Source organism: Ovis aries, chromosome 6, assembly GCF_016772045.2.
Source record: "Ovis aries strain OAR_USU_Benz2616 breed Rambouillet chromosome 6, ARS-UI_Ramb_v3.0, whole genome shotgun sequence".
Taxonomy (NCBI): Eukaryota; Metazoa; Chordata; class Mammalia; order Artiodactyla; family Bovidae; genus Ovis; species Ovis aries.
Window position 1 is genome coordinate 69,854,865 of NC_056059.1, and position 23,015 is coordinate 69,877,879.

At 43.5% G+C, this 23,015-nt stretch overlaps 1 protein-coding gene across 1 annotated transcript in view; it reads right to left on the minus strand.

The window, feature by feature from the left end:
* Positions 1-22,249, minus strand: part of LNX1 (ligand of numb-protein X 1) — a 191,642-nt gene extending 169,393 nt beyond the window's left edge. The window contains exon 1 of the mRNA XM_060417115.1: positions 21,955-22,249. The gene's annotated coding sequence lies outside the window, so the exon portion shown is untranslated. The remainder of the gene's footprint in view (positions 1-21,954) is intronic.
* Positions 22,250-23,015: the final 766 nt, after the last annotated feature.

The window sequence follows — 23,015 nt, forward strand, 5'->3', positions numbered from 1 at the left end:
TCAGCTTTCATACTATAAACATGATTTTTTCATGATCTGTTTAATGCTACTTTTTTTGTTGTTGTTTTTTACATTTCTGTGCAGTTTTGTGCATTTTTGCCAGTTCATGCAAAGCCAGTCCAGGTAAGGCAATGAGGGGAACTAGGTAAGAACTTTGCAATAAAGTCTCCACTGGATAGAAGTATAGTCTTATGGATCGGGTCAATATGGAGAAGTGTGTGTGTGTGTGTGTGTGTGTGTGTGTGTGTGTGTGTGAAAGAGAGGGGGAGAGAAAGAGAGATGGGTGGGGAAGGAGGGCTGAGGGCTGTGTGAGGGAGGGAGACACTTGGAAGGAATTTCATTATCCAGTGGCTGGTTTTCATGGGTGAAGGATCGAGTGTTTGGTGGGATAATACAGGAGCCTGAGCCATCTTGATCAGGTTGATTGATCAATCAGCCAAATTGATTCTGGGCCTGAGATCAAGCACAAAGATCCATCACTTGGGGGGATCCTCTTGTGGACTTCTGGTAGAAAACTGCTACCAGAAAGCTCTCCAGCAAGACCTGAAGACACATAAAGATTCCTGAAAAATCTGGTTTTACTTTGTGTGTGTGTGTGTGTGTGTGTGTGTGTACGTGTGCACACTCACTAGTTGCTCAGTTGTGTCTGACTCTTTGCGACCCCATGGACTGGAGCCTGCCAGACTCCTCTGTTCATGAATTTTCCAGGCAAGAATCCTGGAGTGGGTTGCCATTTCCTTCTCCAGGTTTTACTTTGCATTTGATAGGAAATGTAATCAAACTGGCTATTGGCTGTTGAATTAAAAGTGAGAGTCTCTCATTTCACCTCTGTCGCAATTGTCCTCAGGGTCCTCTTTTCTTTAGCACTCTGATCCCAACACAGTCCCAAATCTCCTATCCTGACATGCTTCCCTGTGGCACAATTCAAAAATCCCCCAACTTTCCACCTTGGCTGCACATTTGAAGCATCTGGGGAGCTTTCAAAAAGCCTGATTAAGATCAATCAAATCAGAATTCTGGGGGATGGGACCTAAGCATGGGTAATTTTTTCATTGCCCTGGTGATTCTAATATACTGGCCCCAGGTGACTGAAGTATGTCTGATATAGTGATTCTTAATCTTGCCTGCATTAGAATCACTCTGGTACTTAAATCTCAGGTGAATCAATTCAAAACCCCCTTGAAGGTAGAGAAAGCCTGGTCACTGGTGTATATTTTTTTAAGTCCTTGAGAATCCCTGGTTTAGTGAGATGCCATAGTTATCGCATGTTTGAAATAAAATCTGCTAGAGAAAAGCAAGATAGAGAGTGGAGAGAGTTGGTGATAAATATGAATGGTAAAATATTTGAAAGGGATACATACATGAATGTAGTGAAAGTGAGACCAGCCACTGGCTACCTTCAAAGGTCCTGGTCCTCTGATTCTTCTAATCCATTGAACTGTCACCTGGGAGGGGAGGCAGGCAGGCCGTTGAGGGGAGCAGGGGATTTGCGAGGGACAGACCTAGGGCTGCACTCTCACAGGAACTACCCCAGTGTAAATCTTGTTACCCACAGTTTGGCTGTTCAGCGGTCAGGCCTTTGGAACTGACATCAACACTTTGCATGGGTCTTTAGTGACCACTAGTGTGGTGGTTTCTTCTTTTCAGGGCCCCCTTCTCCTAAGAAAATGCTCCCCTGAGATGTTACACCCCCACAGTGTTCTCCACTCTGGCCAGGTGGCAAGGTCCACAGACAATGACTGACTAGCTGGGGTGCCTCTTGCCTCAAGGTGGGATGAATTCTGAAGGGTGATCCATGTGCTCTGTCTGATCAGTCTAAAGCTAGACTCATTGTGGCTCTATCCTCGCTTACAGGTTCCCTGCCCCATGCTGCTTCCCTCATTCCTCTTCTCCTGAGAGCCCTTCCTCAAGACATCCTTTGTATAAAAATCCTTGACTCAGGCTCCAGATAATTTGTAGGACAAGTAATGAGTAGATAGTATGTGGGTGATGGGGAGGGGAGGGCAGAAAGAATATGAACCACAGAGTCAGATATGTCTGGATTCACCAGTGTCAGCACTTCTTTGTTGCATGAATCCATCAAATTACCTGGAAGCTATGATATTCTATTTCCTTATCAATAAAATGTGGAATGGCCTTGCATCCCTTGTCAGGATGTTGTGATGATACTAAATGCAACAAGAGGATGGACGTGAAATTCCATGGCACATAGTAGAGATCCAGGGATGTTAACTTCCCTTGCCTCCTAGAACCTTCCTGCTACCTCCCTCCAAACTTGGTTCTTCACGGATGTTTTTGGTGCCCCTGCGCTATGATTTTCTTGGTCTCTCCATTCTCTTTCTTCTCTTCTGTATTATCCTTTTACTATCTCCTTTCCCCAGGGTTCCTCACCTCAATTTTTATAGTGCTTTTCACTTCCTCCAGCCATTGTAGACTAACAGAGATATATAGTAATATCCAGAAACACAGATCCTTGTTCTGTGGGCCATGGCCAGGAAAGCAGCAGAGAAGTGATCAGTTTTTACCAATTCAGCAGAATTAGGTTGGGTTCAGTTCTATAAATAGGACTCAGGGGGTTGGTTTGTGGCTCTTTCTGAGATAGTGCTTAGCCAGGAAAGGATATGTTATTTTCCTTGTGAGATGAAAATAAGGCCATTAAAAACCGATTACACTAGCACTGGACATAAAGAACCCTCATCAACATCAGTCTTCAACGTCTGGGCCAAACAGTGGGGCAGAAAGGAGCTGATCACCACAGTCAGAACCTGAGACAAGAGTTTACTGGCTCAGCCACAAACTAGCTGTGGGACTGGGGAGATTACATAACCTCCTTGGTGTCTAGTTTCTCCATCACCAGGAAGGCTCTATAGCAGAATATGTGCCAGCTACTTCACTAGGGACCTCCTAGAATTCATAAAATGTTTTGGGAGGGAAGCACTGGAACCCTGTGCAGAAACCAACTGAGAACAATGTATATTGTTACAAATATTCTTGTTAATAATGTTATGAAACTATTGCAGTTCAACTCTGTGGGACATGAAGTATATCGTGTTTGTCACGATCACATGCTCCATTGAAGAGGGAAGGAAATCTGCAGGTCACACATTAGCTTTGGTTCAATTGGTATTAACCCAATACCAGCTGCTCAAGTGGATTTTTATAATAATTATTACCATAAGTTTAATGGAACAGCTGGAGCTAATTAATATTTTGTGTCTGCCCAGCTCCTTTTATTCTCCGCCTTCTGGCAGTGGATTCCTTTTCCTCTGGAGAGCTCTGTCTCCAATCCCCAGTCCTAGCGGGGCTGCGATCATGGTGGCTTGTTGCCCAGCTAACTCACCCCATCCCCTACAGGAAGGATGGGCATGCCACCCAGCCTCCATTGACAACAGTCCTCTTCTCCCTGGTCACAGACATTGGTCCAAGGGGTGGCTGGCTCATCAAGGAATCAGAATCCTTCTCCAGTATCTTGGAATAAGAGTTAGAAGGGTAGTATCCCCCATCTTTTTGAACAACAGCTGTTAGGATGAAGCCCACCATCCGTTTCTCCTGTTGCAGGGGGTGGGGGTGGAGAGAATGCTACCAGTACACTCAGAAACCAAAGTATTACAAATACAGAGGCCAGATGTGGAGAGAGAAGAAAATGCTGACACTGATTGAGCCAGAACTCTGCTCTGGACTGCCTGGTTACGTGAGCCAATGAGATCTCTCCTTTTCTTTAGTCAGAATTGAGGTTATAGGTAGGCTGTAGTCCATGGGGTCACTAGAGTCGGATACAATTGAGCGACTTCACCTTCACTTTTCACTTTCATGCATTGGAGAAGGAAATGGCAACCCACTCCAGTGTTCTTGCCTGGAGAATCCCAGGGATGGGGGGAGCCTGGTGGGCTGCCATCTATAGGTCGCACAGAGTCGGACACGACTGAAGCAACTTAGCAGCAGCAGCAGCAGCACATGACTTACTACAACATTTTAAAAATCTAATTTTAAAAATATAATCTTCCATTCAGATATCTTATATTCAGATATCTTATATCCTTCAAGTATCCTATATTAAAGAATATATACAATTAGATTAGAATGAGTGCATTTAGTGTTAATACATTGCAATTACAGTTGACTCTTGAATAAAATGGGTTTGAACAGCGGAAGTCCACTCATATGCAATGTTTTTCAATAGTAAATACAGTGCTACCCAACTGAACATTGGTTGAATCTGTGGATGTGAATTGTGTATACAGAGGAAACGTGAATGCTAAGGGCTATCAGTGATAGGCAGATTTTCAACTTTGGTTACTGTCGGTGCCCTAATTCTCATATTATTCAAGGGTCAATTGTATTTCAAGGCTCAGACAGTAAAAAAATCCACCTGGAGAAGAATGTACCTGAAGAAGAAGGTTTGATCCCAGGTCAGAAAACCCCCTGGAGAAGGAAATGGCTACGCATTTCAGTGTTCTTACCTGGAGAATTGCGTGGACAGAAGAGCCTGGTGGGCTACAGTCCACGGGGCTGAAAAGAGTTGGACACGACTGAGCAGCTAACACACACATAAAGAAAAGTAGAATCACTCTCTTCTCACACTTGGTGTGAGTTATATGTGACTTAACAAATTAAGTCTCAGGAAGTGGGGCATGATTTGATCAATATTCGTTCCAACACAAAACTCAGCCGTCTTACCATGGGCTGTTTTAGGGCATCATGAACTTGGGAAGGTTGCAACACAGAGGAGGTTTTCCTTCTCCATTTTCATCAGTGCTCTTCTAGGTGGGCACAGATTTTAGGTCTCTTAGTCAAAAATGTCCTGTCTGTTCAGAACATTGAAAAACCACCAAGAGGTGGGAAAGGACAAAACTGTAGTCTTGACTCTTAGGTTTTCTGGGTTTTACTCTGTACTTGACTATCAGGAGCGTTGTGTCAGTATAATTCAAGTTTATATTTTTCACATCTGTTTTGCATGCGCCCGCACGTGTATGAGAGTACGTCTTGTCCTAACTGCAATGGGGAAGATGTTGAAGGCTGTAAATATTTACTGAGTGTACATAAAACAGCAGTGTGGGCTGATACGGCCAGAGAAGGGAAATTCGAGCACTGGGCCCCACTTCTGGCTCCACTGCTAATTCCTGTGTGACCCTGAGCAGGTCAATTAAAATCTGTGTTCTCGCACTGCATTTAAACAAAGGAGATACTAATCTCTATTGGCCAGCTCTCCGAAAGTAATAACCTCTGAGGACAATATCTGCTTTTCAGAATGGAAACCTAAGGGGACTCTCATTGAGACTGCTCTTCTATTAACTTTTCTCTGTTTTTTAAGGGAGGAGAAGTGGTGGGATGAAAGGGATGTATCCTTTCAGTCTTAGAGAAAAATGAAACTGTGGTCTCAAAAAAATTAGCAAGCATCTGCTTCTGCATATCACTGTGAAAATAACCATGTGGATAAAGTAGTCAGGTTTGCAGTTCCCTTTAGAGAAGGTGGTAGGACAAGCAGATGGCAGGGCCATTATCATGACATCTTTGGGACACTGGTTGGCCCTTCTTGCCCCTTAGAATAGAAGAGCTGGGCTTTGAGACAGGATTTGGATGTTAGGGTGACTCTGTTCTGAAACTCTTATGACCTTAACACAAATCATCTTACCTTCAAGTGCCAGGTTGTGACCATAGAGACGTGGAAACAGTAACGCTCATGTTTAAGTATGTTGAAACAGCACAAGCACCTAACAAAATGGCACTTAGGAGCCTGATGAATCCTGGTTTCCTAGACCTTCCATTTATTTACTTACTTGGATAGGAAGTCGGCAATAGGACCACAGACTGCTGTGTTTTGCTCTCAGGGAGCAAACCCTCAGCAGACATTCAGTCCTACACATGCAATCAACAGATACCACCCTAAATTTGTATTTAGACTCGAGAGAAATGTCTTGGATTTATACTGTTCCTTTATATCAAGTGGAGAAGGAAATGGTAACCCACTCCAGTATTCTTGCCTGGAGAATCCCATGGATGGAGAAACCTGGTAGGCTACAGTCCATGGGGTTGCAAAGAGTTGGACATGACTGAGTGACTTCCCTTCCCTTTATATCAAGGAAGAAACAAACATGTATAAAGAACATGGCCAAGATCTGTAGTTTGAGACATCTGTTTGGAGTGAAGGTGTTACAAGCCTTCTCTTGTACACAGGATCCAGGTAAACTTCCTTCCTCCCCCTCCCCCTCCCATCTCCCCCAACGCCTGCAAAAGAGGGCAATTGAGGTGATAATCTGGATGAATTACGTGAAAGAATCTCGGGGTATAGTAATAATTTAGGACTGAATTATTACCTCAATTGTTTCACATCCCTTTTACCACTGAAACGACAGAACATATGCAAAAGCAGTTTTATGAGAGGAAATCCAATTTCTACGGGCAACGAATCTCACAATGCAAATAATAGAATCCCAATAATCAGGTCCCATGCAGCCCCACAGTTGCAACATCATAGACGTGGAGGAAGGAGTGCTCTGGCCCCCAGAAACTTGTGTTTTGCTTTTCCCTAAAGCAGTAGTTCTCAAATGCTTTTTGGAATCTATTTCCAATGACAAAAACATATCATGATCCACTAAACTAATTCGTTTGTAACAACCATTGCATGAAAAATATAGTCATAGGGGATCACAGGTGCAGCTTTTATGAAGTTTCCTGAGTAACTTCAAAAGTAAAAAAGATTCATCTATTCCAGGAGCAAGAGAATACTCCCAGTCATGATAACAACGCCCTCATTTGCAAGAGCTCTGCACTGTCCATATCCTTTCACACTCTGTTTACTTTTTCACATCAACCCTGTCAAGCTGCAGCATTTCCCAGTCCTCAAGATATCATGAGGTGGGTATCATTATTCTTGTATTTCATTGCTTCTAAGAGGCCAAAGGGTGGAATATTCACCTTCATTTTATGTACCACCCAAAAAGAAAACAGAATGCTGCCAGTTAAACCACGACACACCATCAGTTGTAAAACAAAACAAAAAGACCACGTAGTTTCAGATATGTTAAGACGTGAAAGAATGAGTGTCTTTGAATTGATGAACTCTGGACTTCCGCTTTTACAAAGCAGGAAATGTACGCCTTGCTCAAGGTCAGGCTGCCAGTGGAGGCTGAAGCACCACTCAAAGGCAGACCTTCTGACCTCAGACAAATGTTTAAAGTTTTAAAGAGAAGACTAAAAAGGTCGAGAACGGTTTAAACATTCTTTTGTTTATATTTCTAATTGCTGATACTCCTTCAGAGATTTAGATTTAGAAACAAGCAAGATTGTCAGGAAGGGGAGGAAGCACTCGCTGAAACGGGGTGGTGGCCTTGGTGGCTAAGCACCCAAAGAGCTCAGAAGGAAGTGACTCCCCTGCAGAGATGTCTTCCCACCTCTGGAGTGCTTCCTTAGCTGTGGTACAAGCTGGCTTGACTATAGAGGAAGCACCGAGCTCCATTTAAGTTTTTTGACCTATCTAGCCTTCTCTTTAAAAAGTCAATAAAAGAAAATAAAGAGGAAGAAAAGGAGGAGTGGAGAACATGAGTCTGTGGCCTTAATATTTTTCTGCTGAGGATAGAGGTTGGCAAGCATATCAAGCACACACTTATTTGCTAACCATAAGGCTTATTTCTCTTAAACCTTGATGGGAAATTGATGATAAAGAGCCACCAGTTACAAAGGGACCACACTGCATCCGTAATCCTGAAAGAAACATCAGCTTAGGGTGAACCATTGTTGCCAGTGGAAATGACCAAGGAGACTGTGCCCTTATAGAAATACTGCGCCTCGCTGGTTTGCAAAAGAAATCTCCCCAACTTGGGGGAGGAAGAGGAGTGCCTTGGAAGGCAGTTTGTTTCCTTGTGGCCAGTGACTGATTTTCCACTAAGTGCACATTGGTTAATTCTCCCAAGAGTATTAAAAATGAAGGGAGGGTTTCAGGTTCGACTCACATGAACTGCTTTTATTTGGACAGTCTTTGTTTTCTCCAGTCTGGTCGGCAGTCCTTCCGGGCCCTTCCTCAATCCCTGGCGGGGGCTGAGACCCAGTCCTTGTTTGGGATGAAAAGGTATTGGAAGGCCGGCTGCTCTAATTGGAGTTTGCACCTGCAGACCCCAGCCTTGAAGGCGGCTGGGCTCTGGTGCTGCTCTGTGTGTGTGTGTGTGCATTTGATTTCCTCAATGAACACTGGGACACTGCACGGTTCTTTTGGCCTGAATCGTCTGGAGGGGATCCAAGCTGCTCAGCCACTTTCTCTGCTCTAGTGGAGAGGGACCCTCTTTTCTCTCCTCTCTAAGAAGGAGGGATTTTTAGCACTGCAAGTTTTAATAAATCTAGTATATTTTGATCTAATCTCTTCTGGCCCCAAGAGAACTCACCCAGATAAGAGGCGCCCTTCAGGTAGTATGAGAGGATGTCACAGCCTGGCTTTCACCCACCCAGAAGCTGCTGCATTTTTTATGGGTTTCTCACACTTGGCTAGTGACATAATCCAGGCAGCATTCAAGAGTGATGGCTACAGCTCTGTGCTTAGCCCAGGGAGAGGGAGATGGAGAAACTGCCCAGGTGGATTTAATTAATGTCTGTGCCTCTGTTCCCCTCACAACACCCTAGTGCCTGATCTCCATCCTAATGCACATATTGAATGTGTACAGTATGATCAATTTTGGCATCCAGATACAGTCATGAAATCACCACTGTGGACTGAAAATAACACATAACCTAAAAGTTAAGGGTAATGTTTTATTCAGTGGACAAAACTGAAGATATAAGCATGGAAGACAGCCTCTCAGATAGCTCTGAGGGACTGCTTCACAAAGGTAAGGGAGGAGTCAGGATGTATAGAAGTTCTGCAACAAAAACCAGGTAATCAGAACATCAAAAGATTACTATTAAAGAAAACTTGACATCTCAAGTTAATGCATTTAGTGCCTTTTTATGTATGGGAGGATGCAAGAGTCTGGACTCACTAAAATCATTCTTTGATATGCATCTTAACTAGTAATATCTAGGGCCAGGATGCTGGTTTCCTCCATCCTGAATTCTGGGGTGGGGTTGGGGGGGGGGGGTGGGGGGTTGTTGCAGCAGCTGCTTCCTTGATGGTTGCAACATCCTTTGTTTACTGATACAACAGGTGACTCTCTTCATCCACACCGCAATCGAGATAATGAACATGTCCATCACCCCCTAAAGTTTCCTTACACCCCTTTATAATCCCTCATCTCACTCTTCCCTCCACTCTGCATCCCCAGACAACCATCAGTCTGCTTTCTATAACTATGGATTCTTTGCATTTTCTAGAGCCCCACATAAATGGAATCACAGTATGATCTTTTTTTGTCTGACTTTTTCCACTCAGCACAATACTTTTTGAGATTCATTCATATTGTGTGTATTAATGGTTTGTTTCTTTTTACTGTTGAGTAGTATTCCATTGTGTGGATGTATCATGGTCTGTCCATTCATTCACTGTTGATGGGCATTTGGGTTGTTCCTAGTTTGAAGTGATTGCAAGTAAAGCTGCTGTGAATATATGTATGCAAGTCTTTGTGTGGATACAAGCCTTCATTTCTTGGTAAATTCTGAGCATTGCAATAACTGGATCATACTGTAGGTATATGTTCAACTTTTTAAGAAACTGCCAAACTGTTGTCCAAAGTAGCTGTACTGTTTTTTTTCCCCCACTAGTAGGTGCAGTTCCTGTATTTGGTCCTGTACTTTCCAACGTTTGGTATGGTCATTCTTTTTTAGACTTAGCTATTCTACTATGTATGTAATGGTGTCTCAGTCTGGTTTTAATTTGCTTCTCTCTAATGATTAATCTTGTTGTGCATCTTTTCCATGTGTTTACTTATTATCTGTAAACCATCTTTTGGCAAAGTGACTGTGTAAATCTTTTAACCATTTCTTAAGTTGGCTTGTCTATTTTCTCATGATTGAGTTTTGAGAGGTCATTATAGATTCTCCCAGAGATATTTTTATTTAAAGAGTTATCATGGAATGTAAGACATTGCATAGACGATTTTGATAGAACTAATCAGAGCTCTCGTTGGAAAAAATCCTAATACTGGGTGAGATTGAAGGCAAAAGAAAGGGACAGCAGAGGATGAGTTAATTAGATATCATCACTGACTCAATGGACATGAAATTTCAGCAAACCTGGAGATAGTGATGGTCAGAAGGGCCTGGCGTGCTATAGTCCATGGGGTTGCAAAGAGTTGGATATGACTTAGTGAATACATGACAACAAACCAGAGCATAGGGGAATGGTTTGGGGGCCTGGGGCCTTCAAGAGCCTGGAGATCACTCTCGCTATGTGCCTGGCTCAGTCTTATGATGCAAATAGGCCATGCCTAACAGGCCTGGGTCATGCCCACTTTTTGAGGCTCATAAGATATTTAAAATAAAAGAAATTCCAAAATAGACATATGAAAAGGGTGATGCATTTTAAATGTATATGTTGAACAAATGAGTGCTTTTGACCACATGCAAACATTCAGCATGTATATAACATTGGAGAGGATGTCAACATTTTAAATTTGAGGTCCAATGTGGGGCCCGAGACAAAGGACTGTGGTGTCCCATTGACGACCTTGTGATGGGCCATGAGACACCAGTGCCAGCTTGGATACTTCTCACATACCCAGTGTACCCTAAAGTCACATCTGGCATGGTCACTCTATAGCCATTTATACTTGGGGTCAAATGAACGCTACAGAGATGGCTATGGAAGAAAGGACCCTTTCCCAGATCAATGCAAATTTCCTACCAGAATGGTGACACTGGGAAGGTCAACCATGGCCATCAGGGCCTTTTGGAGGGACCCCGTGCTCTACTCACCTGCAAGACTGTGGGGCCTGAGGTTTGGCCTTTCTTTGGGTGATTGGCGTGTGTGTTAGTCGCTCAGTCATGTCCGACTCTTTGCCACTCCACAAACTGTAGCCCATGAGGCTTCTCTGTCCATGGAATTCTCCAGGCAAGAATACTGGAGTGGATTGCCATTCCCTTCTCTAGAGGATCTTCCTGACTCAACAATCGAACCCTGGTCTCGTACATTGCAGGCAGATTCTTTAACATTTGAGCTACAGGGAAGTCCTTTGGGTGATTGGGTCTTGACCTTTTCCACTTAGTTTGAAGTCAGGATTGCGGGATGACTAGGAGAGGGGCAGCTTTGTGTGAAGAAATCCCAGAGGCCTCCCAGCAACACCCACAGAAGTGCCTGTCCGCTGGGGAATTTTGCCATCACCTCTGAGAAACTTTCAATTCCTCTCACTTCTCATAGTATCCAGTGCAGGGTTCTCCACGAGGGCACATTTGGCAAAGTCTGGAAACGTCGTTGTCAAAACTTGGGAGATATTACTGACATCTAGTGAGCAGAAGCCAGGATGCTGAAAAATATTCTACAAGACAGCTCCCCACATCCAAGAATTATCCAGCCCTAAATGCCAGTGTTGGTGAGGTTGGGAAATTGTTATTTGTATGACTCAATCAACTGTCAACAAGAATGGACAGAGAATATGACTGCAGATTCTGAAAAACTGGTTCTATGTCCATTAAGCAGACGAGCGCCACAGTACAGACATGGAGAGTTGATCACGGAGCTTGAGGGGTCGTGAGCAGTGAGCTGCCCAAAACCTCTGACCCTCTCACCACCTTCCCCTGCCTTGCCTTCTCCCTCCTGTTAAGAACTGCTGTGTAACAGACCTGGCTTCAAACCCAGTCCTGCTGTTCAGGGACTTTGGGCAAGTGATGTAACCTTTTTAAGACTCAGTTTCCACTTGAAACATGGAAATTACCTTAGTACTTTTCAGAATCATGAGAATTAAACCAGATAAGCCAAGCCACATGAAGAGTCTGACAGGATCTGACAGACTGAAAATAACTCAGAAGTGACTGTCATTATTTTGTGAATTAAGCACCTGCTGAACTTAAAGCACCTTTTCTAGGTGTTTCCTAGCCCCCCAGTGCCAGTTGGTGACAATTTTTTATTAGTCTTCAAAGCATTTACTCCAAAAGTCTTAATAATATGAACCCTCTCTGTTTGGAAACAAAGCTCAGTGGATACATTGGATGCACTGTTTAGAACTTGACTTTAGTGATAAAAAGAAATGAATGAAAAATGATTTGTATTGAGGTGTTTATGCATGTATATAGATTAAAGCCTATATATTTTTTCAATGTCCATGGAAAGAAATTTACACAATGAAGTTTGTCAGAAACACAGCACTAGCCTGGGCTCTTGTAGCAAATCCTTGGGAACTCTTGGGCTGTCCCATTGCAGGATGGGGCAGGATTCCATGTCAGGTGACTTGGATCAGATCTCAGATGGGGTCGGTTACTTTGGCACCAGCAGGGCCTCTTTGCCAGATAGCCAAGCAGAGACTATGAGGCTTGAGCCAGACTGAGCTCAGGGTGTTTCTGGAAGGTCATTGTCGCACACCCAGAGAACCAGTTCTGTGAGGTTGGCTCAAAGGGAACATTTAGTCAGAGTAACAGAGAGGTATGGTAATGGAGTGGAGGAAGTCTGGGTAGGGATTATAACTAGCACAGTCCAAAGGCTCTTCTCAGCTTTCAGAAGAGTGAGGGAGAAGTAAAGCTTGGCCCTGGACCTCAGACAATACCTCGTTCTTGCCAAGTGTAGGAGAGTGAGTCCGCAAAATCGCCAGTGAGCCAAGAGATAATCCTGGTGATAAGGATTCAGCTAGGCAACCCCCAGGCCAAAAAATAAGGGTAGAAAATTTGCTTAACTCTATTTCTGCCGGTGTGTTTTCTTGTGGGGCAGGAGATATAAAACACGTGTATGCACTGTACTTGGGGGATATACAATGTAGGAATCCTTTGGGCTCTGTTAGCAAGGGAGCCCTTAAGAAGCTTTGGACACTGAAGCCACGAAAGAGCTCCCAGGAGCATTCTAGAAGACAGACTAGTTTCCCAGTATTAGGTCACCAGCCCAGGAGTGTGGCAGACTTCTCATGCAGGGGGTGAATAAATAGATGTAGGAATTTCCTTCCCTCATGAGGGCTCTTCTCACTATTAAGCAGTCAGAACGTGTATCCATAGGCGCTTCCCTCACTGGGCTAGTCCAGAGAAAGAGAGAGGTTTATCTACTTAAATCAGAAGTTTCAAGGGCCACAAAAATTGCGTTTTAGCAGTAGGAGTGGCTGTCACTGAGGAAAGTCATGTAGAGCTGCTAATTCTACTCTTAATCCCCCTCTGTCTAACCAGCTGAGAGAAGATCGATTCATGGAAGGATGAGAGTTTGAGTGACAGGCATTCTGTGCATTCTTCTGATACTCCGTGAATTGAAATCAGCAGGAGAAGGGGTCTGCATGGCATTAACTTGACCTTTCATACAACAACATTCTTGTAAGAGATACCCTCATCTCTTATCTATGGACACTAAGGGAATAGAAAACGACAGGCATTTTTGCATCGGTAGCGCTTATGTTAGTGTCTCAACAAAGGGGTTTTGAATGAATGACCGATCAGTGGAATGTATCATACTTCTGTGCATGTGTTCATGAGGATACTGATCACTATATCACTCACAGTTCCCTTTATAAAAAGCCTGATATGGTCAATTTCTACTCCAAGTTTAAGTGAGGAAAGCTTTGTACCTATAAAGGAATGGCTTGCTTTCTTCCTTTCTGAAAATGAGGATGATGTCATTGGACATATCTCTCTTTTGCTCTAGTTGTCTGGAAGCTTAGGGTTCAATCTGCTGCTCAGCTGTATCAGTGATGAAGGCTCTTTTGGCATTCATACTTGATTCTTATTCCTCTGGTCTTGTCAACCTAATCTTATTTTTATTTTCCTTGTTCCCAGCTTAAATTCTTGACTATATTTCCAATCATTGTTATTGCAGAGTTCATAAAATCTCAGATACCTTTAACTGCCAGGCAGGTAGCAGTAAATAACTAAAGTAAGTGGGGATAATGGAGCATGGTGTAGACTGTAGCAAATGGAAAGAGGTCTTTCCTGGCCATTCTACTCTAATAGCATCACCTCCTGCCACTGTCAATCCCTAGCCCCTAACCCTGCTTATTCATCATTTTCTGAAATTATCTTATTTATCTGTTTACTGTCTCTCACCTTTGCTGTATTCCCAGAACCCATAGCAATGCCTGGCACTGAACTGTCACCTAATCACCTCTGTTGAGTGAATTAATGACTCAGTGGGACCAGTGTGGCTAGATTTTTACTACATTTTAACAGTTTGGAATTTGGATTTTTATATGAAATCTCCTGATTTTTAGATATTGGTGGCAAGTATAAAAAATTAAAAACACTCTGCTGGCCAGAAATGGGCCATGTTAGCATATGGCTCTCATGTTTTCCAGCTATAGCTGAGACAGGATTGGACCTGAGACCCTCTACTGGAGTGCTTGCAACTGGACAAATATCTCCTCAAGCAACAGAACACAAAGAAACTATTGAGGGACTAAAAATAATTGTGTGCATGCACAGTTGGGGCAAATTATGAACAATAGGTATAAAAAGGCCAAAACCTCAGAAAGTACATGAAAATATTCTCAGTATAGTTAACTACTAGAGAAATGCAAATCAAAACTACAATGAGGTGTCACCTTACACTGGTCAGAATGGCTATAATCAAAAAGTCTACAAACAATAAATGCTGGAGAGGATGTGGAGAAAAGGGAACCCTTGTACAATGTTGATGGGAATGTAAGTTGGTAAAATTATGGAGAACAGTATGAAGTTTCCTTTAAAAAACTAAAAGTAGAGCTACCATATGATCCAGCAATCCTACTTCTGATCATACATCAGGAGAAAACCATAATTCAAAAAGACACACCAGTGTTCACTGTAGCACTGTTCACAATAGCCAAGACATGGAAGCAACCTAAATGTCCACTGTAGATGAATGGATAATGAAGACGTGGTACATATATGCAATGGAATATTACTCAGCCATAAAAAAGAATGAACTAATGCCATTTGCAGCAACATGGATGGACCTAGAGATTGTTGTACTAAGTGAAGTAAGTTAGACAGAGAAAGACATATATGATATCACTTACATACGGAATCTAAGAAAATGATACAAATGAACATAATACAGAAGAGAAATAGATTCAGACTTAGAAAACAAACCTATGGTTACCAAAGAGGAAAGTTTGGGAGGGGAGGGATAAATTAGGAAGTTGGGATTAATATATACTTTCACTTTTCACTTTCATGCATTGGAGAAGGAAATGGCAACCCACTCCAGTGTTCTTGCCTGGAGTATCTCACGGACGGGGGAGCCTGGTGGGCTGCCATCTATGGGGTTGCACAGAGTCGGACACGACTGAAGCGACTTAGCAGCAGCGGCAGCAACTACTATACATAAAAGAGATAATCAACAAGGACTTACTCTATAACAAAAGGAACTCTACTCAATACTCTAATAATCTATATGGGAAAAGAGTCTGGAAAAGAATAGATAAAAGTATATGTGCAACCAACTCACTTTGCTGTACACATAAAACTAAAATCACACTGCAAATCAACTGTATTCCAATATAAAATAAAAATTTTAAAAAAAAGGCTAAATTCTAATTTCCACTTTTGAAGTACCAGGAGCAAAAGCAGGGTACTACACATGATCCTTGCACACAGCACTGCTAAGGTGTAACGCAGACCACCTAAGCCAACCCTGCAGCTCAATCCACTTATCCACTCCCACCGTCACCCCCTCGAAGGAATCAGCTTGCCGACAACCCCACTTCCAGGAATGAGCAAGAGCACTTAAGGAAAATGGGGAATTTGTGTGGTGACTCCTCAAAGACTTAAAAATAGAATTACAATATGAGCCAGCAATTCTGTTTCTGAGTATATGTCCAAAATAACTGAAAACAGGAAACCAAACAGATATTTGTACACCATGTTTATAGAAGCATTATTCACAATAGCCATGGGATGAAAGAAACTCAAATATCCATGAACAGATTAATGAATAAATAAAATAGGGTATAAACATATAATGAAATACTGCTGCTGCTGCTAAGTCACTTCAGTCGTGTCCGACTCTGTGCGACCCTATAGACGGCAGCCCACCAGGCTCCTCCGTCCTTGGGATTCTCCAGGCAAGAATGCTGGAGTGTGTTGCCATTTCCTTCTCCAATGCATAGAATAATACTCAGACTTAAAAAGGAAGGAAATTCTGACACTCACCACAATATGAATGAACCTTGAGAATGCTACATATTAAGTGAAAAATGAGAGAGGAGGTCTCCACAGTGTGTCTCTCTGTAACACCTCTCTGGGACCTTTAGAGGCTGCAACAATGGAAAGATTATGGTGGTCTCCCATCCTTCCAAGTATGGCAAAGGAAAAACAACAGTAAACCATAAAATGTGCTTCGAGAAAGACAACAAAGTCCTAATTTTTCCAAAATAACAGCATAGAGTTTCTTTTGAAATGCCAGCATCTATTTTTAAAACTTTCTCTTTCTTTTAACTAATGATATGTTTGCTGTCTCTGCCTTGCCAATTTCTCGTAGCTCAGTCAGTAAAGAATCTGCCTGCAATGCAGGAGACCCAGATTCAATTCCTGGGTCAGGAAGATCCCCTGAAGAAGGAAATGGCAACCGACTCCCATATTCTCGCCTGGGAAATCCCATGGGCAGATGAGCCTGGTGGGCTACAGTCCACAGGGTTGTAAGAGTCAGACACGACTGAGCGATTAAGCTACCACAATCTCTTTTAAGCCATCTATTGGGAAATGATAATAACACTTACTATTTATTACTTGCTGTTTATATGCTAAGTTTTTTTTCTGTGCACTATATAAAATAACTAATTTAATCATTATATCAGTTCCATGAGATAAGCATGATTATAATCTCTGGCTTTACAGTCAAGGAAACTGAGACACAGGGCAGTCACTTGCCTAAGATCAGACAGCTAGTAAGTGGCAGAGCCAGGATTTGAACCCAGAATGTTGGGCTTCAGAACCTCTTGTCCTAAAGTCTAAAATCCAGGCATATTAACCTGGAGGGTGTGCCCACCTCCACCTGTCTGCATCTGCCTTTCCAGCTCTCCCCTCACCGCTGGCCCTTCTACACAGCTCTCCCTGAGCCTTCCTTCCTGCCTGTCCCACCTTGTTAATCCCCACTCAGGGTTCCCCTTGGTATCCCCTCTCTGCCCCCTGTCTGGGGACACCTATGTCTTCCTGTGGCTGGCTGTTCAGACAGCTCACATTGCACTTTGCCACATGGAATTGTAACTGTCTGACTCTTGTCTGTTTCTCATGGTGGACTGAGAGCTCCCTGAGGGTAGAGAACAAGGCTTTAAATCTCTGTGTCCCAACCTAGCCAAGTACTTGATTCATAGTAAATGCTTGGTACCTGGTCTTAAGGAAATAAAGGAGGCAGAGCCCACACTGGGACTTGGTATAGAAGATGGAGTAATGACTGTCCAAATAGCAGCTTTCACCCTAGAAATGTTGTTGGTACCCTGAGCAGACAGTGGGGTGGGAAGTCCACATCCATGTAGACTAGAGAGGTCTTGAATGGAATTGAATCAGTGGTGTGAACCCCATGCCTTCAGGGCTAGTACTGGAAACGTGCCCGATTTGTATGGCAGAGACTGCTCCCCACTAATCAAAGAGACTGACAATGCTTACATACATACAAATGCATACCAGGGGTCATAGAGCCACTTCCAGGTTTCAAAAAAATGTTAAAATTGAATGAATGTCTTCTTCATCTTCTCTTCTCTTCCTAATTTAGTATAATACTTAAGGCCATTAATGGGGTCTGAGTAAGGTAATCACCCACAGGGTGGGTGGAGCCGGTATGCTGGTCCAGATAGAGTAAGGAGATTAACCACCTAGAGGGGCTGCCCTGCACAAGGCCAGACCCTGGATGGGCAGAGGAAGGAGTTCCTCTGGAGGGACAGCCTGGCTCAATTGCCAGAATCCCAGCGGGATGAGGAGGGCACCTGTAGGGAAGGTCGTGATAGCAGAGGTCATGATAGCGGTTGGTTACATTCAGGGGATTGATCAAACAAGCAAGTGTATTAAGGATGATGGAAACCAGGCTCTGTAATGTGAGAGAAGGAACTTACAATATAGAAAGGGAGGAAGCTAGAATGAAACATGAGGGGTTGGATTGGAATTGAAAGTATGAGAGTGAAATTCTGGTTTTCAGTGCATCCAAATCATAGATACACACACACACACACACACACACACACACACACACACACACACCCATACACCCTAGCTCTTCCACCGAAAGAGTCGGGGAACAGCAATACCTACTGCAGCAATGAGCCTACCTAACAGTGAGAATTTGGATTCTAAATAATTTCCCACTAAATGGAACCAGAGCTCCTTGACTATAAGGCTGGAACATCTCATTGTAACAGCAAGTAAGGAAGTGCAAATAATGACGGGAACATATCGAAAAGACACATTGACAGTCTGATGGGTATGAGATTTTACATAATTTCAAGGTCCTTTTCTACAGAACACTTATGAATTTAAAAAAGGAAGAAGAGGAACTTTCCAGTGGAGATCCCTAGAAGATATCACTTTAACCAACTATTCCCAGTGATCTCCTATTTGTTGACTGGGGCCTCGGTGAAATTCTCAAAAGAATTTAAAATCTTTTGCCATTTAATAGGATGCAGTAAGAAGAGCATGGCATCACTTCTGTGATATTCTTGCCAAAGTTGTAGAACCTGAATCTAAGTGTGAGAAAACTCAGACAAACTCAAAGTGAGGAACATTCTACAGAATAACCAGCCAGTATTCAAAAAAAAAAAACTGTCAAGGTCATGTAAGTGAAGGAAATACTGAGGAAAGGGTCTATATTGAAGTAGATTAAGGACATGTGACAACTAAATGCAATGCTTGATTTGAAAGTATTCTTTTTGCTATAAAGACTATTTTGGGGACAAGCGACAAGAACTTGAACTGGTCTGAGGATCCAATGACAATTAATGAAAACTTCCTAGAGTCTGAGGATTAGATAATAGTAACGTATCAACTTTAAGCTCCTGGTTTTGTGGTTGTGTGGGAGATGTACTGTGTATGGGAAATGCACACTAAAGTATTTGTGGAAGATGAGGCATCTCTTTGGCAGCTTATTCTCAAAGGGTTCAGGAAAAATACATTATAGAATTTTTTTTTTTTTACTGTATTGTGCTGGCAACTTTTCTGTAACTTTGAGATTTTTCAAAATAATATATCTATATCTAGTGATATAGGTTGGAATGATACTGTTTTCCAGACTTGCCAGGACACAGGTACCTGGGGCCTGCCTTGGGTGGACAGAGCTTGGCGTGGCTGCCCCAGGAGTAGAATCAGGGTGTATCTGCCAAGTGTTGTTTCTCTGCTGAGGTGCAGAGATGGACGTTCTCATCCAAGTCACTTAGTAAAGAATGGGCATCTGGATTCTTGAATAACTAGAGAGAGAGAACACAGTTTCTGTAGGACACATGCCAGCCACTTGACTTATCTGATGATGGGCTTTCTGCCAGAACCAAGGAAGTGGAAGCACTGAATGCCCCTTGCCTTGTCCAAAAGTCTGCAGGATACCTAAGGGCCAGTTCTCCAATGTCCATCTGGAACATGGATTGTGCAGGGGACCCCATGTTCTTTTGAGACTTGGCCTAAAGTACTGATAGTAACCACCACTGACTACTGTGTACCTTCTAAGGGTCAGAAACTGGGATAGATGCTTCACAGGTTCTTTTTATAATCATTCCAATGGTTCTCCTTGTTAAGTAAATTGTCCCCATCTTATAAATAAGGAAGTAAGGCTTGGGAAGACTTAGTAACAGCCTCAACATTATGGGTTGAATTGTATCCCCCCAAATTCATATGCTGAAGTCCCATGTCTCAGAATGTGGCTGGATTTGGAGATAGGGCCCTGAGAGAGGTGACTGAGTTAAAGACAGGCCTTGAGGGTAGACTCTAATCCAACTAATGACTGGCTCTCTTAAGAAGATGAAATTTGGACATACAGAGAGAGACGCTCTCCTTAAAGAGGAATGACCACATGAGGACACAGCAAAAAGGTGGCCAGCTGCAAGCCAAGGTGAATGGCCTCACCCTGATGTTGGACTTCGGGCTCCAGAACGACGACAAAATACATTTCTGTTGTTCAAGCCATGCAGGCTGTGGTACTGTTACGGCAGTCCCAGCAGCCTAACAGGTGGAGGCATCTAGGGGAGGATGAAGTCAGTGTTCAACATCAAATCAGTGCAATTCTGTTCTCTGCCACCTTCCTACACATGGCCTCTGCTGTGTAACTTCTCCCCACCTCCCCCAACAGGCTGCCCAAAACCTCCATCCAGAATCTCCCAGACTGAGTGGATCCCTCCTCTGCGATCCCACAGCCCTTACCACACTGCATACATTGATAGTGGCACACAAGGGACTCATGATCTTGTGATCAAATTGAGGGTAGGGCTCCTCTTATCTTTATCTCTGGCATCTCCCATGGAGCCAGTTAGCATGTATTGAACACGTGCGCCAGTCAGGACTTCATACGTGTTATCTCATTTATACTTTAAAACAACTCCTTAAGGTAGGTATCACCGATTGTTCCCATTTTACATGTCAAAAAACTGAGGTCAGAGGTGTTACCTGAATTAGCCCAGACATAAAGCTGAAGCTCCAATACTTTGGTCACCTAATGCAAAGAGCCAACTCATTGGAAAAGACCCTGATGCTGGGAAAGATTAAAGACAGGAGGAGAAGGGGGCAACAGAGGATGAGATGGTTGGATGGCATCAATGACTCAATGCACTTGAGTTTGAGCAAACTCCAGGAGATAGTGAAGGACAGGGAAGCCTGGTGTGCTGCAGTCCACGGGGTCACAAACAGTCGGACACGACTTAGTGGCTGAACAACAGCAACAACAGAGCTAGTAGGTGGTGGAACCAGGATTCACCATTGGATGGTCTAATTCTTCAGGCTGTGCTCTTCTCCTCCTGCCCTGCTGCTGTGGTCTTGCTATAAATGTACACTCCCTCCCTACTCGAGGGCTGTGCTGATCTGAAACCGCTCCTTCAGCATGCTAAGCCCAAGTGTGAAGCTCCCCTCCCATGGAGAGCTTTCTCACTCATAGCCCTCCCCCAGCCCCCACTCTGCCTCCTTCAGCACCCTCTGGGCATAGGGTCTACATCTTGCACTGATGTGTGACCCAGAACTGGGCGCTGGGGCCACCGCTTATCAATATCTGTTGAACTGGCTTCAGTGTCCAGGGATGGATGTGAATAAGGATACACGACACAGTGGGGTATTGTCCTGGATACTGTGACTCTCCGTTTCTGGATCCTCTCATCAGACCATTTGCTGGAATATGCGACAGACAGGGTAGTCTGTCATTTGCTTTAGAAAGTAGAGTCCCCATTCTACTGGAAAGAGGCAGGAATGGAGACAAGGTGAGCTGTCTGTCACTTTCCTACACACTGCTGGGCAGGTCACAATTTCTCTGCACCTAAGTGCCTCTGTGGGTAAAACAGTAACGGAAATGCCTATTGTCTACGACAGAAATGGGACAAAACACGTGAATGTGTTTTGAATACTGATAAAGAATAATGTTATAGAAACCCAGTCACCATTAATGGGATTACTTACATTTTAACTGACCAGTTTGGCCAGTGAAAAATGAAATCAAAAAGTAGTTTTTATTTTTGAAAGTCAAGGAAGTGGTATCCTTGAACATAAAGACAGTAAATGTCCTGAGGCCTTTCTAGAGTGTTGAAAGTATTTCTAGGTTCTCCTTAACAAGTGTGTGTATGTGTGTGTGTGTGTGTGCCCTTAACAAGTTCTCCTTAACAAGTGTGTGTGTGTGCCTGTGTGCCTCTGTGTGTGTGTGTGTGTGTGTGTGTGTGTGGTGTATGGCAGGAGTGGGGTCGGGGCTGGGCTCGGAGAGTCAGGACAAAGTTTTCTCCAATTGCCTGAGACGCAACCCTCTGGAGGTGGCAGGCCGCTTACCTTTGCTGCATTGCGGATCAGTTTTCAGCTGTGTGAGGCCTCCGGGTGAAGTCCATTTGGGAACTGAGTTTTTCTGACTCAGCAGTAGCCTGGGAAAATTTCCCTTCTCTTTCCTGTGCCCTGTCTTCCAGACACGCATGAGATCCACTCCACCTTGGACTCAATCAGTGCATCCCCTGCCCCTGCTGCAGGCTCTGCACAGAACTGAGCCATAACCCCGAGAGCAGCCTCTGGGGAGCTTCCAGGGAGAGTGGCTACCACTGAGCAGCCACTCAAGAGCATCAGCGATGTGTCTGTTCTGGTCTGGATGGGCTGAGTCTCCCTCTAACTTCCTTCTGCTCTTGGCCAGAGCCAGGGTCCTTTTGTTCACCTTTAGGGCTGCCAAGTCAGGCCTACCGCACCCCTGGATGTTGTTTTCCTGCAGGCAATGGGAAAATGAGCTTGGAGCCAGGGAAGGGAAATCAACAAGGAAATAAACACAGGGTCATTACCCCTCCAGGTCATCACCAGGCTGGGACATCATCACGCTGGGATCACTTTCTAAAGAGGCAGGAGCTGGCCGCTGCCTGAAGGGGCCCCAGGCATTTTTTAATTGCCCCAGGCATTTAAAAAATTTTAAATATGCAAAGAAGTGTGCATTTCTATCAGAAGTGTGAAATCTATGTTGGACCAATCAAGCAATCCTGACTCGCTCCAATGCCTTGCCAAATCTTTCAAAGATTTTTCCATAGGCAGCATCTCTTGTAACCAAACACTGGCAAATGTTTGTAGCCAAAGGAAAAGAATGAGCAAGTTTATGGCTGACACAAGCCGAGACTTTTAAAGACACAGGTAAGACTTTCAAGACATCCTCTAAAGATACAAGATTATTGTTTGAATAAAGTTTTCTTCTACTTACTCTTCAATGTCATGGTCATCATCAGTGGCATCATCTTTGCCAGCATTTATTGAGAGCTTATCATCTGCCAGGTGCTGTGCTAATGACCTCAACCTGTGTTATTTCATTTAATTCTCAACATAATTCTATCATCCTCATTCCCATTTTGTAGATGAAGAAAATA